Source organism: Hyaena hyaena, unplaced genomic scaffold (assembly GCF_003009895.1).
Source record: "Hyaena hyaena isolate Hyena2069 unplaced genomic scaffold, ASM300989v1 scaffold_774, whole genome shotgun sequence".
Classification (NCBI taxonomy): domain Eukaryota; kingdom Metazoa; phylum Chordata; class Mammalia; order Carnivora; family Hyaenidae; genus Hyaena; species Hyaena hyaena.
This window is the reverse complement of record NW_024081406.1, coordinates 595,308-612,505: the sequence shown is the minus strand read 5'-3', so window position 1 is coordinate 612,505 and position 17,198 is coordinate 595,308. Positions and strand designations below refer to the sequence as shown.

Here is a 17,198-nt window from a genome sequence, read left to right as displayed (position 1 = left end):
TCCTGAAAATTTCCCACACTGAGCCATTTTCAGGAATTCTGGATATTGGTAACATTAGTGTTACTGATACTCTACAGATACTGATCTTTTTACTTTCGTGTCTTATTTTCACATTAACTGCAGCTTTTTACAGCTTAGTTAAGATTTAACTAATCTTACAGCTTAGTTTGAGGAATATATGCATGGTTAATCATCTTGCCAAAACATAAAGAAATCTTTTAGTAGCTTTATTGTAGTTTTATTTATTATTTTTCCTAACTATGGTTTTGGGGATGATAATGATAAATATAAACTGTTATTTAAGAACCCACTACACAGGGTAATGAGATGATCTATCTCATCAGGTATAATTGAGCACTGACATCTTTTTATGCCTTAATCTCATTTAATCTGCAATGTTAAGAGTTAGGCACTGCTATTGTTTTAACAGGTAAAGACAGTGAAACCCAGAGAAGTAATATGTCTTTAGTTTGAATCCTCAGGAAATTAAAAAAAAAATTAAAAAGGGTTCTGTGTGAGGAGCACCCAGATTTTTTTTATGTACTAAGTAGGAAAACTTTCTTGTTCTCTACTACTTAGCCAGATAGGATTAGAATTATTTTAATTGAATTAGGCAGACTAGAGAGGACCTATGAGAAATGCTGTATTTCTTCTACACTTCCATTTTTCCTTTTATGAACCATGAACACTTTCAGTGATTAGTTTCCTTGTAGTGTTTAGTAATAGATTGGAGGAAGCCTAAATACTAAATAGTTTGGTCAATCCTTTGTAATTAGAAGCTAGTCAAAAACTGTTTTTGCAGGGTTGATAAATAGAAGGGGTGGGGAGGGTATTTTACTACAGAGATGAACTTTTAATTAGTTTTGAATATTCTTCAGAAATTTTTCAAAATTTTTCAAAACTGAATTCCTTCTAGAGGTTTCCCCTAAAATTATTTAGAGTGTTAAAATATAATGAAAGCTTTATGATAGTAGGTACTTTGTTTTATTAATTGCAGTATCCTCAGTATTTAGAACAATACTTGTCACATTTGTCTTCAGGAAATATTTCTTGACTATATAAATGCATACTAATAAACTGTCCAGGTATCTTCCAGTTTCACTACATATTCTAATATTACTACTTATTTTATTCAAAGAAAGAAATTAATTAGCATGTATATATAGTTTACCTTTCCCTACTCTGTAGTTTATTATTGTGTATAGTTGACTATCAGTTTATTTGTTTTGAACTGTGTAGAAACATAGGCATGCAAATATAAAATGCTTTTTCCAAAGCATCCCCATCAGATGTAAACTAAATTATTTTGACTTTTTGCTTTGCATTCTCAGATTACCTGAAGCAGTGTAAGTCACCAGCTTATGATTCAGGAAGATGTCTCATCTTTTATTTTTAAATTAAAGAAGGTTACTTGACTAAATTGGAAAGATAGTAGTTGAATGAATCATACTGCTAAATATATGATGAAATCTTCAAAATATAATATGTTTTACCTGCTTTATCTTTTATCCACACACATTTAACATTCATGAAACTATTATTCTGGTTTTTTGTTTTCAAAGACCTTTCCTGATGTATTTGATGTAGTTAGCTGAAAGCTGCTATTAACCAACCCTTTCCCCTTAAATTAATTGATAGCCAGGTTTTATATAAAGTCTTTCAGCCTTTTCTGAACATAGATCTTCTTCCTTTTAAACTCTTACTTTTTAAATTTTATACTATATCAAGAAATAAATATTAACATGGCTCCCCAAACAATTGGTTATGACTGATAATAAAGCATTTGATTTCTTTTAAGAAGTCTTTTAGATTGCTTTTCTCTAAATGCAGACATCCTTGAGTGACTATGTAAAGTTAACCTGATACATTCAGCCCCAAAGTGTTTCTTGCACAAATATGCCTTTGTGACATCATTGTGGGTCATACATAATCCACAATGGGTTAAATGGGTTGCCTTTTGGAACTCTCCAGAAACTGTATATCAGTGCCATAAAAATAATTCACATACTGTTATGGGCCACATTCAAAAATGTTTATGAAAATATTTTTCTGGTTTTGTCATATATCTGGAAAATATGAATGAAATTCTAATAAAATACACTTAAAATTAGAACTGGATTTAAGATTTTTGTATTTCTGGTAAAATCCTTTTTCTACTTGGAATACGATCCATAGCAGGAATTAAAGGCCAACTGTCAGGTCACTCATTATCATCTAGATTCTTATCTCCTTTTGTCTTTTTTATCCTCAAATTCCAGTCAGCTATCCCTTTACAAGCACCCATATTTCGACTTTGTCTTTTGGCACTTGTGGTCTTTCATCAGCAAAATCTGTGTCTTCAGGTTTTCCTCTTAATGTTCCTTTTATTTTATTGCTGTAACTCAGATCTGCATATTCGTAAGAGATGCTTTTGTAGCCCTCCCCTTACTGGCTGTTTTTAACTTCTTGCTTTATGTAATATAGGGTCATACCGTTGGCAGGTAACCTCTAATATTTTTATAGCTGCTTTCCCATCATTTATTCACTCTCCTTATTTAAAATCCTGAGCTCCTTTGAAGCACATGATATCAGACTATTCCATCTATATTATCATGTTGTCTACCAGCCTATTCACTTTCTTCCTCCCAAATATTATTCCCATCACAATTCTTAGTGACTTCAAATTCTGTGTAAGTGATATATTAAAGACTCTGGACTCTCAGTTATTTGGCCTCTTCATTTTCAGTGATGTTTTCCTCCATTCGCCTCCAGCCCATCTTTTTTCATTATCATTCCTAGACTTTTGCCACCTCTCAAATCTAATTTCAGCCATCTCTTTCTGTGACTGCAGCTTCATTGCAATACTCATCCCCCTTTCCCCTTTTTTTTGAACCTCATTGCAACTTTTAGTCTATTGACCACACCAATTTTCAACTCTTCATTGTCTCCTAGACATGACTTCACTTCTGTCCTTACTCAGCTCTGATACTGTGCTTATTAATCACTGTGATCATTTCATATAAAATCTTATCTCCTTAATTCTCTCTTCCATTGTCATATTTGCTTATTAGAACCTTATCTGTGTTTTAGTCCAATTCCTCATATATTACACACTTGCCCTGGACCAGCTGAACTTGGCTAGGGTAAAACACCCAATTATGCTGACTTTCTAAGTCTTGCTTAATTGGTTTCCTCTCTTTCAGATAGTTATTTTATATCTTTTTTGTCAACTCTCCAACAACTAAAAAGTTACTCTTTTTATAGCACAATTACCTTCTAACATATATGATTTATTTCTTTTATTTACTGTTTATTGTCTTTCTCCTGTTGGAATATAAGCACCATGAGGAATTGGATTTTGTATTTTTGTTGACTAATATATCTCAAGCATCTGACTTACAGTAGATATTTAATAAATATTTATAATCTGTATTTTACTGTCTTCACTTCTCAATTCCCTTTTTCTTTTTTACCTGTCCCAAGAAGACTTTCTTTCCTACTACTTCACTAATTGTTTTGTCAGTTTCCTTGGTAATTCCATCTCGTTTTATTCAGAGGGAAGTTATCAGTTCTCATCTTACTTAACCTTTCAGCATAGTTTGATAAAGTTGATCACTTCCTTATTCTTATTTCTAGGAAATTATATTCTAGATAATATTCTCCATATACTGTAGTTTTATGAATGAGAAAATCTAGGGTAAAAACCACCTGAATTATAGGCCAGGCCTACCATATGAGCTTCCTCTCTGTCTCATTTAATTCCATATATAATTATGTCTTAAAAATTTTCCTATTCCCTATGGTACTTTAGAACCTCATTCTTTCTGAATTTCTCTTACCAACATATAAGGAGTCTAGGAGTCTAGAGCATTTTTCTTAAATACCATACTTGTGAAATGTGATAAATTAAGTTTATAAATTGCCATTTTGCCATTTTTAGCTTACGTATAATTTGAACTGTCATTTACAGTTGACAATTTGCTGTTGGCTAGTTGTGCATTATATCTACAATCCTCTCAGACTGTTTTATAAAGTTTATTGAATAATAACATTGATTTGCTAGTAATAATTAGAAGTTATCCCCTGCCTTTTTCCATATGGATTTGTGTGTGTGTGTGTGTGTGTGTGTGTGTGTGTGTGTGTATGAGAGAGAGAGAGAGTTTTCCTCCTTAAAAAGTTTTGAGTGAGGTCTTCTAAACTGTTGCTATATTTAATGGAAGGGGCAAAGCATAAGTTCACAACTGAACATAATAGGAATTCACATCTGTCCCACCATGTATTATGTGGTTCTGAGAAACTACTTATCCTTTTTGTGACTTAGTTTTCTCATCTGCAGAAGAGGCACAATATAGATACTTATACTCTGTTGTCTTTCCTCATCCACCAAAAATGTAGTTTTGTTAAAATTGGAGATACTAGTTTAGGTTTTAATGGTTAGTCACGTGTGTTCAGTTGTAGCTTTTGGTGGATAAAAGAATATGGGCTATGGAGTCAAACCTACATGTGTTGCTTGCAATTTTTTCCATTAAATTAACTGTGATGTTGGGCAAGTTGTTTAACTTGGTGATATCATATTATTGTGAAGATTAATATAATTAATATAATGTAGATGAAACATCTAGCTTAGTAACATATTTAATAAACACTATATTTATAATAGGTATTTAGTGAAAAGTAACTCAATGGTGGATTGCACTAATTTTTGTTGATTTTGTTGTATGAGAAAACTAGGCACTGGCATCTAAGTGGCCTGCTCTTATCACAGTAAGGCATAATAGTTAAAAGGTCAGGCTTTGGATTAGACCGGGAGTGTAGTCCTGGCTGAAATACTCTTTCAGCCTTATGTGACCATGGGCAAAGTTTTTAACCTCTTTCCATTTCTATAGACTGGGAATAATTCTAGCTTTTTCAAGATGATTATTGTGATGATTAGAAGAGCTAATGTATCCAAACTCACCAGGTTGTATACATTAACTATGGGCAGTTTTTATATACACAGTTATACCTCAGTAAGTTGAGAATGAAGAGATAATGTATGTAAGGACTCAGTAATCTACAACTGCTGCTACTATTATTTATCATCATTATCAGTTACCTGGAATGACAATAAATCAACAAAGGGAGATCATTGAGAGTTTAGCTGCCACATTAAATCATCTGATTGTTAAGAGTATGATCCTTAGGATTCCATTAATTAATAAGTAACATCAAGATGTCAGGTATCATACAGTCTTAAAAATGAGTAGTAATACTTCAAAACTGTCAGCAGTAAATGTGTTCTTTGGATGTTTTGAAGGAGTAAATTGTCCACTAATAGGATACAAGTTGCAAATTTATATTGCAAATTACAGTGTTGTGTTTGTTTTGTACAAATAAGTCACTTTTGTGCTTCAGTTTCTTAGTTGATAAAATGGAAAACTTTTTGCTAAGGTGTGTTGATATATACTGTTAGCCTATGTAACAGGAAGTAAAAGAAAATATAAAGAAATACTTGAAAAAATTATTTTGCAAATATGTATGTCAATCAACCATGTGAAACACTTTGAGGGAAAATTTTGGCATAGTTTGCAAAGTTGGCCAATTCTGGTAGCTATTTTTCCAATTCCGTTTTTAAAAATTTTTATTTAGAGAGAGAGAGAGAGAGAGAGAGCAAGTTTATTTATTTATTTAGAGAGAGAGAAGGAGATAATTTTTAATGTTTTATTTATTTCTGAGAGGGAGAGAGAGCGTGAGCAGGGGAGGGTCAGAGAGAGAGGGAGGCACAGAATCTGAAACAGCCTCCAGGCTCTGAGCTAGCTGTCAGCACAGAACCCTACGTGGGGCTTGAACTCACGAACTGTGAGATCATGACCCTAGCCGAAGTTGGACACATAACCGACTGAGCCACCCGGGTGCCCCGCTATTTTTCTAATTCTTTCCACGTTTTGAATGCTCAGAGAACCAAAACTAATTGTAAAATATCAACTTAATAACAAAGTGAAAATCCTCTATCAATTTATTTGTGCAGCAAAAGGACACATTTTCTGAAGCAAAATATAAAATGTTTGGGGACTATTTATTATGTTAGATTATTTTTACTTCTTTAGGTTTGAGTAGTGGAGAGTACACGTGGGAGGGGTCCACGGGGGAGGGGCAGAGAGAATTTCAAGCAGGCCCCACGCCCAGTGTGGAGTCTGATGCAGGGCTAAGTCTCATGACCATGATATCATGACCTGAGCTAAAATCAAGAGTTGGACACTTAACCGCTTAACTGACTAAGCTACCCAGGTGCCCCTTTAAAATGCTTTTATGTGTATTTAAGAAAATTTATTTTTTACTTAAGCCATCAGGGTATTAAAGTGGCTTGCCTAGAGTTCTGTCATGAACATACTAAATGAGGCTGCCAGTGTTTCTGATGAGTAACTGGAACCATGATGCTATACAAATATGCTAGTGAATTTGATCATATACTCTATCTGGTTTTGTTTGAACTCCAAAGCCTTTCGAGTATGCCCAGGCTCTTGATTTTCTTTGCAGTTACCTCATTCCTTTAGAGTTCTACAAACCATCTGTGAGCTTATATTAAATGCTAGGGTTTTTGTATGTATGAGTTTTTATACATATTTGTTTTTCTAAAAAGCACACTTACTCTGACAGTACTGATTGAGGTTGTTTGTAATGTTCAGTGTCTACCGAAGCTAGAGTATGCTTATGTACCTCTGACATCCTCATTTTTTACAGTTTTGGTGTTCAGAGTTGCAGGCCTCACATGTCTACAAGGTGTAGAGATAAAACCATGGTAGACTATTAATAGTGTTCCTTCATTATTGCTGGGTATTTTGTTAGAGCAAAAAAATAATTATTACGTAGCAGTGCTATAGAACAGAGCTTATAAAATCATTTATGTATGAAGATGGGTTAAATAAGGTGATCCACTAGAGTATAGGAATTCTATTTACATCGATATATGTCCTTAATAAAATAAAACTAATGCAACAAAGGCAACCAGTGCTCCGTGGAGAAGTGGTTGTTTCCATTGCTGGGACTGAGAAAATATAAAATGAGTTTGGAGCGTTTTGTGGTGCCAGGAAATAAAAAAGTGCTTAGTAAAGGATAGGAATATATTGGGTGGACACAGGAGTCAACCTAAAAGAGCTCCTAATGGAGCTACAACAGTTTGAGCCAAAACTAGAACAATCTGAGGAAGAAGATAAAAAACAATATAATTCATAGAAATTCAGCAGACACCAACTTGACCCAGGTGATCAAGGGTTAATATCACCAGTAACAAAACGTATCAAGTCTTAATGGTGCACTTGATGCACTGAAAAAGGCACATTATTTCTGTAGTAGATTGCCAAAAATGCATAATTTGGAATTAATCAGGAAAAAGCTTCACATATATTAAGGAACATTCTTCCAAATAACTGACCAGAACTCCTCCAGAAATGCCAAGATCATGAAAGACAAGGAAAGACTGAGAATTTTTTACTAATTAGAGCAAACAACTAAGTGCATTTTGGAATCCTGGATTGGTTTCTGGAACGGAGAAAGAATGTTAGCGGAAAAACTGGTGAATTCAATTAAAGTATATGATTTAATTAATAGTATTATACCAATGTTAATATCTAGGTATTGATGATTGGTTATATAGGATGTTAACATTAGGAAAGAGGTGAGAGAAGAAGAATATATAGGAACTCTGTATGTACTGCTATCGAAACTTCTGTAGTCTAAAGTTACTTCAAAATGCAAAGTATTTTTAAAAGCATAATACAAATAAAAGTTAACATTTACTATCTTTGATATATGGACTGACAATGGCACCCTTACTTGGGCTTTGTATCAAAAGGCTCTTGCCGTATAAGGGCGACCTACTGTCCTGGGAGAAGAGTGAGAGTCCAGTTCCTCATACAAGCAGGAATTGAAAATGGAGCCCTCATTCTTTGATCTGCATTTTGAGTACTGTGATTTATTATAGTTTATATGGCCTAGTTAAGTGAACTTATATATTCTGGTATGTAGCTTTATCTGAATTAAGTCCAAAAAAGAGATAAGTGGCCTTAAGATATTCTGTCATAGATGAACCTTCCTCCAAGTGTATGCTGTCCTTTGAAATGCTTAGCTCAGAATAAGAATGTTAGTGTGTAGTTTATAAATAATATACATTTAAAAATTTTTAATGTTTGTTTATTTTTGAGAGAGAGGCAGAGCAGAGCACAAGAGAGTATGAGCCATGGAGGGGCAGAGAGAGGAGACACAGAATCTGAAGCAGGCCCCAGACTCTGAGCTATCAGCACAGAGCCCAGTGCAGGGGTCAAACTCCTGAAGATCATGACCTGAGCCAAAGTCAGACACTTAATAGACTGAGCCACCCAGGCACCCCGCCATACATATTTTAAGGCATTTTATTTATTTTTATTATTTATTTATTTTTTGAGATAGAGAGCACGTGCAAGTGGGGGAGGGCCAGAAAGAGAGGGAGACACAGAATCCAAAGGAGGATCCAGGCTCTGAGCTGTCAGCACAGAGCCTGACATGGCACTCAAACCCATGAACCATTAGATTATGACCTGAGCTGAAGTTGGTTGCCTAACCGCCTGAGCCACCCAGGCATCCAATAAATAATATACATTTTTTAAAAAATTTTTTTAATGTTTTATTTATTTCTAGGAGAGAGAGAGAGAGAGAGAGACAGCATGAGCAGGGAAGGGTCAGAGAGAGAGGGAGTCACAGACTCTGAAACAGGCTCCAGGCTCTGAGCTGGCAGTCAGCACAGAGCCCGACGCAGGGCTCGAACCCACGAACCGCGAGATCATGACCTAAGCGAAAGTCGGACGCTTAACTGACTAAGCCACCCAGGCGCCCCAATAATTGGTGAAGTTAAATGTTCAACAAAATTTGAGAACTCTGCTCTGAAGATACATTTTAGAGATTGATTATTCCCAAGTCCAGAATTGGTAGGCTGAGTTGCAAAGAATATTTAATGGTTAGAAGATCTGATAAGGAAACTTGTAGTCACAGGGGAGTTGGACTTTTGTTTCAAGAAGGCTAGAAGGTTCACAAATATAGTAGTCAGTTCATGGCTTTAAAGATGCAAAAATACAGGGGGCAGGATGGATAGGGAGGAGCAAAATGATTTAGGGCTAAAAGATAATATGTCCATATCCTTTTTTTTTTTAAATTAATTAATTATTTATTTATTTCTAGGAGAGAGAGAGAGAGAGACAGCGTGAGCAGGGGAGGGTCAGAGAGAGAGGGAGATACAGACTCTGAAATAGGCTCCAGGCTCTGAGCTGGCAGTCAGCACAGAGCCTGACGCTGGGCTCGAACCCATGAACCGCGAGATCACGACCTAAGCGAAAGTCGGACGCTTAACCGACTAAGCCACCCAGGCGCCCCTGTCCATATCCTTTAAAATTTTTTTTAATATTTATTTTTGAGAGAGAGAGAGCCGGAGCATAAGTGGGGGAGGAGTAGAGAGAGAGGGAGACACCGAATCCGAAGCAGGCTCCAGGCTCTGAACTGTCAGCAAAGAGCCTGACACAGGGCTTAAACCACAAAATGCAAGATCATGACTTGAGCCAAAGTCAGATGCCCAATCAATGTCTACTGAGCCACCCAGGTACCCCTATATCCTTTTTGAAGAAAAACTACATAGATAAGTAGCTACATTAAGCTGTGGTAGGCCATGACTTTTACTATAACCTCAAGTGGGCTGTTAGAAATGAAACTTGGAAGTGTAACTGGGGTGCAGCAAGAGTTTGGTTACAATCACATGGTTCTATCCTCCTTCCTTCCCAGGTCCACCCCCTAAAAACACTAAAATGTTATAAGAGGAAGAGAGAGATCCTCTGGTTCTGTGTTCTCTGTGTTTCTCTGATCTGTTGGATTCCTCATTCTACATGGACAATTGAGACTATTAAATCTGTGGAATAAAAAGAAGCTTCAGGAAACTGATGCCTGTTCATTTCATCTTTTGATTTTGTATTTATCTTTTATAGTGCATGTTTAGTAGGGAAAAGTAGTGTAAACACTTAAACAATGTTTAAGTAAACTTCATTAATGGGGTACCTGGTTGGCTCAGTTGGGTAAACATCTGACTTTGGCTCAGGTCATGATCTCACAGTTTGTGAGTTTGAGCCCTGCATCGGTCAGGCTCTCTGTTGTTAATGCAGAGCTGGCTTCGGATCCTCTGTCCTGGTTTTTCTTTGCCTCTCCCCTGCTTACACACTCCTCAAAATAAACATTCTTTATTCTTTTTTCTCTCCTGCCATTGAGCCAACTAGCTTATAAGACTTCTAGAAAAGAGAAATATTTTTCTCTAATAATTTCCTTCAGTGACTGTTCAGTAACCTTTGTGTAAAGTGTGAGGGAGTGAAGGAATATTTTCTCATTCTTATTTTTCTGTGTCCTGTAAAAAAAAACAAAAACAACAGATCAACTTATCACCAAATTGTTCATCTAGTCCTTACTCTGTTTAAAGAGTGAAGAGTCATTCATTTATGAAATTTATTGAATTACCTTGTTGTGTGTGAGACCATGAGAGATCACTGAATAGGTAAATGAGTAAGACACAGTGCATGCACAGTCTCAAGGAGGACACTGACATGTTGTAGTAGGAAAAGTGGAGATAAAATAGGGTGGTTCATGTGCTCTTGATCCGCACGTCATCTTTAACCTCCTGTACTCTGCTCAGGAATGCTGAAATGGAAGATCAAATGAGTCATAAGATACTCCAAGAAAATATATATAATCTTTACATTGTGTCCTTCCATATTGGATTGCTAACACCTAGAGAGCAGAAAATATGTATTCTTTCTCATGGTCTCTTTTAATACCCTGAGCAAGTGATCATAGTTATATTAGTCTTGATCATTGATTTTTAATAACTTTACTTCTAACAGAGAAAGATGATCTTCAGTTAAAATATGGCTCTGTGCCTCTGTAGCTATCCCATTATTTTCTAGATAGTGCTTTTTAAATACTTTTTAATAGTAATTTATTTGCATTTTGTTTAGTCTCATTCCACTTAAAATGAAAGATAATAAAATAAAAAAACAACATTTGGGAGGGTCTTTTATGGCTCACAGTCAATAGACAAGATAGAGCAATAGTATTTATCTTGTTAGTTGAGTATTAAGCCTCACTCCTCAGTTTACCTTTCTGCTTGTAAGTGAACATTAGATATTCTACATGATCTGTCTGGATCATGTCCAGAGAAAAGAACTTTTAAATTCTATAGTAGGCCCCATAGTAGTCCTTATCAAACTACTGTTTTAGAATAGTTTTTACAACCTTATTTTGGCTTCACTCTACTGTCAAGTATTAGATTTTCTTTGATAGGGAGTCTGTTCTTTAGTACTTTTACTTTTCTAGTTATTTCTATTTGTCTTCTGTGTGTTCTTAGGAATGCCCCAGCTTTAGCAGTTCTAAAAACATGTCTGAAAAGTGAGTGAGTGAATAAATGAATAAATAAAATAAAATAAAATAAAATAAAATAAAAGCATGTCTAGAGGAGCACCTGGCTGGCTCAGTCAGTAGAACACGTGACTCTTATTCTTGAGGTTGTGAGTTCGCGCCCCACATTGGGACTAGAGATTGCTTTAAAAAATAAAACAAAAGCTTATCTGGAGATGTTGGTATGTTTCTGGGTGCCACATTAGAGAATTCTAAAAGTGGTTATGTTTTACAAACACTTGTGCCATTCCCAGCCATAATTCTTCCACAGCAGCCCCTGGACAGTGAATTCTAAGCTCTGTTGTAGGTGGCTGTGGGAGGAATAAGGTATTAATCTAAACAAGTACTTGGTTGGGTTAGAGATTGATACTATTTAATAGCAAGTACCATAGCTGCTGAGAGACAGAATAAGACAACCTATCATGAGAAATGACTCAGCATTCCAAATAATTTCTCATCAAATTTTTACTACAATACAGACTATATTATAGAGAAATATGAACATTAAGATAATGTACCTAGAGTAACTTGTGTGACTGCAACCCTGTAAGAAATGGTTTACCCCTCCTGTTCAGTATCATAGTAAAATATTGCATATCTCTAAGGTAGCAGTCCAGCTGAAAAGACTTATGCCATTATTATTCATCTGTTCTGACCCTGGCTTGCATGGCAGAATTTATCAGTAGGTTTCGTAAGAAGTGGAAGCTGGATGAAGCAGGATGGGAGTGGAATGTCTGGTATTCAGAAACCTCTAAACCTTTCCTACCTTACTTTGCTTAACATAATGTTCTCTGATCTTTCTTACTCTACTTCACAGTTGTAAGAAATGAAGCAGAAGCTGTGGGTACAGGATTTTATCATTGCAGTTTAAAAATAGCATTTGCTGTTTTGCTGCTATAATTTCTATGATACTGTCTCATCAAGGTTTTACATCTCTGTAATTTTACTTCCTAACTCAGGTTCTTAACCTGGGATACTCTTCTAAAAGTTTGTGGATAAGATTTCATGAAAAAAAAAATGACATCTTTATTTTCACTAACCCTTACCTGAAATTTAGTATTTCCTTCAAATATAAATGTTGACAGCAAACAACAGTAGTAGTAATAATAACTGTTCCAGCAGTAAAAATCATAGCTATTTCATGTCATACCATCAATTATCATTTATAATTCTTACTACTTTGAAATTATGGTAGATTCTAGATTTACTACTAAACCTATTAATGCATTAAGAAAAAACACATATATAACAGTATCTCAATTTAAACATTTTTGACAGTTATATTTCATTATAGTTGTTTTTAAAATATTCGTCTATATTTATGCTTTTAAAACATGACTGAGAAGGATGCTGTAGTTTGTTTTTTTAATTACATTTGAGAACCAGAGTGTGAGTGGGGGAGGGGCAGAGAGACAGCTGGACAGAGGATCTAAAGCAGGCTCTACGTTGACAGCAGCTAGCCCCATGCGGGGCTCAAACTCTTGAACTGTAAGATCATGACCTGAGCTGAAGTTGGTTACCCAACCAACTGAGTTACCCAAGCTCCCCGAAGATCCCATAGTTTTGACCACACTGCTGAAGGAGTCTTTGAAAAAAGAAAGCGTTAAGAATTCTGTGTCCTTTACTATTTATCTTCACGCTGTCCCCAGAATGTTATACCTTAAGGACTGTGTCCTTATAATTTATATATTCACACATATGTATATGTATAAACCTATACATACCTCTTTTTTACCTCCTCCACATCTCATCCTCTTTTCCAGCTTCACATTTAACCTCTGTTTAGATGAGCCATAGCCTCTAAATTCCATGCTATTTTCTAGACATTGTCACATATATCTTGTGGGAAGAATTTTAAGTTCAGTGAATCTAAACTAATTTTCCTTGTTAAACCTATTTTTCCTATGTTCCCCATTAATTAGTGCCATTGACACCTTCCCACTCACTCAGGATTAAAGTGCAAAAATCGTTTTTTATTCTTTGTTCTTTCTTACTACCTCATCTGAAAGGAGTTATTAATAAGTAGCTAGGGATTATTAATAAGGCTGCTATGAACATTATTCCTATACTTTTTGGACATCTGTTTTATTTCTCTTGAGAAAATACACAGGAGTAGAATTGCTGGGTCATAATGTCAATGTATATTTTAAAATATACTGGAAACTATTATACCATTCTCCAAAATTAGTCAGTTTATAGACTCAGAAATGCATAAGAATTCTAGTTACTCCAGATCCCTGCTAGCAACTACTGTTACCAGTCTTTGTTACTGGCTAATCTAGTAGGTGTGAAATGGTATCTCTTTTGTTTTAAATTGCATTTCCTTGATAACTAATAATGTTGAGTGCCTTTTCAAGTTCTTAAAGGCAGTTTGTATATCTTCTTTTGTTAAAAGATCTATTTAAATCATTTGCCCATTTTTTGTTGGGTTGTTTGTTTTCTATTGTTGATTTGTACATATTCTTTTTTTTTTTTAATGTTTTATTTATTTCTGAGAGAGAGAGAGAGGCAGCATGAGCAGGGAAGGGTCAGAGAAGAGAAGAAGACAAAGAATCTGAAGCAGGCTTCAGGCTCTGAGCAAGCTGTCAGCACAGAGCCCGACACGGGGCTCGATCCCACAAACCGTGAGATCATGACCTGAGCCGAAGTCGGTGTTTAACCGACTGAGTCACTCAGGCATCCCAGATTTGTACATATTCTTAAACATTCTGGATACAAGTCATTTATCATCAGATCATTAGTGATGTTTTGTGTTTGTTGACTAGTGCTTTAACTTTATTGAAGTGCCATTGTATCTACTAATCCATTCAGCTTTATGAGGTTGAAGAAATAGTTTTTAATCCACCATGTGGGAGCTAAAGAAACTAGACAGATGAAACTTAAGCTAAGAGTAAGAAAATAAAAAGGGGAATCTCAGAAAGGTTGAGAGAGGCTTAGCAACTTTACTTTTATCAGGTGGGCTATACCAACTATCATGTATTTTAAATGTTTTGTGTAACAAATTAAGCCTTAAACACATTTACAATATGAAATAAAAGTGTATTTACAATGTCATTATTAGGTCTATAAAAAGTATTAATTTGTATATCTAGGGATGGATATTTGAAGTTGTAAGATTAAGTCCTTTTTTAGTCCTGTCATGTAAAAATCTATAACCTCATTTGAAGAAGATATTAAAATTTTAATGTGTGGCAAATTTGTAAATGTGAAGCCCAGGTCAAATGACTCTCCTGGCTGCTTCTATGCTTTATATAAGACTAAACTAGACTTTGTTTCACTTTGTCACTCTTTAGTTCATTTTCTTATTTGAGAAATTATTAGCTAGGCTCATCAGTGGATACATTGATAATTAATATAGTAACTTTCTGTTTTATATGTCTTAGCTATACCTTTTAATGGAGTGGGCAAGAGTGTGTGCTGCTGTTTGTCTTCTGTTCTTCCAAATGTAATACTTGTTAATATCTTTTCTTGGAGAATGATTAGGAAAGGGAGGGGAAATCTAAGTGTGTAGGGTTTTCCCATTTATTGCTTCTATAGCAAGAGATTTTAGGTAAAGTAAGGATGAAATCATTAATGAAAATCAGGTTTGTTTTTTTTTAATCTGAGAGATTTAAATATTTCTAGTTGTTTGGTATAGTATGGATGCTAGAGCTTGTTGAAGTGGATGCAGCAGTGGAAGTGTGTTACAACATGCTAGGAAAACAGTTGGAATAGTGTTAAGAAAATTTGAAAAACTTTAAAATGATTAGAATATTATCCCAGAGCATTGTTAGTTTGGCATTAAGGAATATATGTGAGGAATAGAGACCCAACCTAAGACAAGGACGAATACCTCTGAATTGTTTAAGGAGATTAAAAGGGCATCACATATTTAGAAATTGTTTAACCCTATGTGTAAATTATGTGATTATAAAATTTATTTAATGATTTATGAGATTATTATAAAATGTAAATTGACCCATGCATATTGAACATGTTGCTTTGTAACATAGTTGTTCAGTTTAATCATTTAATCTATTGTCTCTACTTCTGCACATGGTAATTAGTAACCTTCTGTAATATTGCATGTAGACAGAGGTTTGAGTTGAGGGGAAACTGCAATCTTCATCTCTAATTAAACTGAATATTACCCTAAGAATAATAGAGACATTTCCGTGACTATGACTCCTGAGACTTGGTGGGATAGAATTAGAAACACGTGCACAAAAAGGAAAGGAATGGATTAAGTTTTTCTTCCCCATCTTATAAGATAGATTTTCTTTATTTGAACCCTCATTATCTGAACTCAGGAATTGAATAAATTCAGATAAATTTTCAAATAAATGTCTGTCTTTTGAAAACTCAGAATCAAATATGTTCTAATAAAATCCCTTGCTACCTGAGCTTGTTCTTTAAATTCAAGAACCAAATAAATTTGAATGAGGAGTGACACTTGAATTACTGTTTTTATAAGTAAGACGATGTGGTCAGGTAAAGAGTACAGTTTGGGAGATTAGTAAATTGGAGTTCTAAACCCTGCTGAATCTTTCTGGATTTTTGTTTCTCTATAAAATTATGAGGTTGGATTAGATTTTGTCTCTCAGCCTGATGGAGACTGAAGTCTAATGGTCCTGAAAGTTGGTAAAAAGTCATATATTTACTTGTAATAAGAGTGTAAACCAAGCAAAGTCTCCTTTATATTTGATTCAAGTTGATTCTACTGTTTTTTCATAAAATTTGTCAGACAGTACAACTTACTGACATGGCTTTGAAATAAATTAAATAGGGAATTAATGCAAAAGATTGAGAATTACTATGCTATATATTGTCCATGGTATATTTCCCAAGATACAGGTGACCGTAGTTTACTCTTGTAAGTTTAACACATTTATTCTGGAAAACTCAGAGGTGCATCCGTGTCCATACTTCTGTACTAACTAGTAATGTGTAGTAGACTTTCACAGGATTCACTTCCAAGATTGGTTTTCAGGTACTGTGTACTTGGACTTAATCTCATTTTATTTCTGTTGTTCCACAGCTGCACTTAAACTGTGTTCCAACAACTTTATTGATTAATTTGATTGGAAATCTGAGTAATATTTTTTCTTGGAAATAAATGTTAAACAGTAATTCTCCAGTGTAGAGAAGACCATATTGGTAATTATAGTATACTTCCTTCTGTTACCTTTTTAGTCACCTGCTGCCTTTGTTGATAATTTGCTTTCTGAAAATTGAATTCTAAATTTGGAAAAATAAGAATATATTTTACTCTTGTATCCAGATAATTCTTTGATTCCTTCTTACCTTCTACCTCTTCTCTCCTTTCCCCACCAAAGTAGCAGTGTATAATACTTGGCTCCATTAATGGGTAAAGTACATCATAGCTGGGTTCCTGTATAATATCACTTTAAAGTGGTATAAATTAAGGTGGAAGAAGAGGTTTTTATAAGTTAAGGCTACCTCATTTGCTCTACAAAATTGCATATTGAGTATGTCAGTTTGAATGCCAGGGGGTGGGTAGACAAAAGTTGCTTGGGGGGTAATTAACATGTTTTCACCCTCTGCTTTTTAGAAAGACATAATGCTTGTTTTCTGTCCCAGTCTGAGGAGAAAATAAATCTTAAAATGCCTTGATTCCACAGTTAGTGAATGCTTTTAGTCTATGGAGAAAGACAATTTACTAGTGAGACTTGCTCACCAGTAGTCAAGAAGTGTCAAATGGATGTGCTATATAGTTGTCAAAATGTGAGTTGGAATTTGGTTTGTAAATAGCTTAATATAGCACCTTTTTTTATTTACCC

General features: G+C 34.9%; 1 protein-coding gene across 11 annotated transcripts in view; it reads left to right on the top strand.

Annotated features, from left to right (window-relative positions):
- Positions 1-17,198, top strand: part of LCORL (ligand dependent nuclear receptor corepressor like) — a 165,606-nt gene that overhangs the window by 61,345 nt on the left and 87,063 nt on the right. The gene's annotated exons all lie outside the window — the stretch shown is intronic.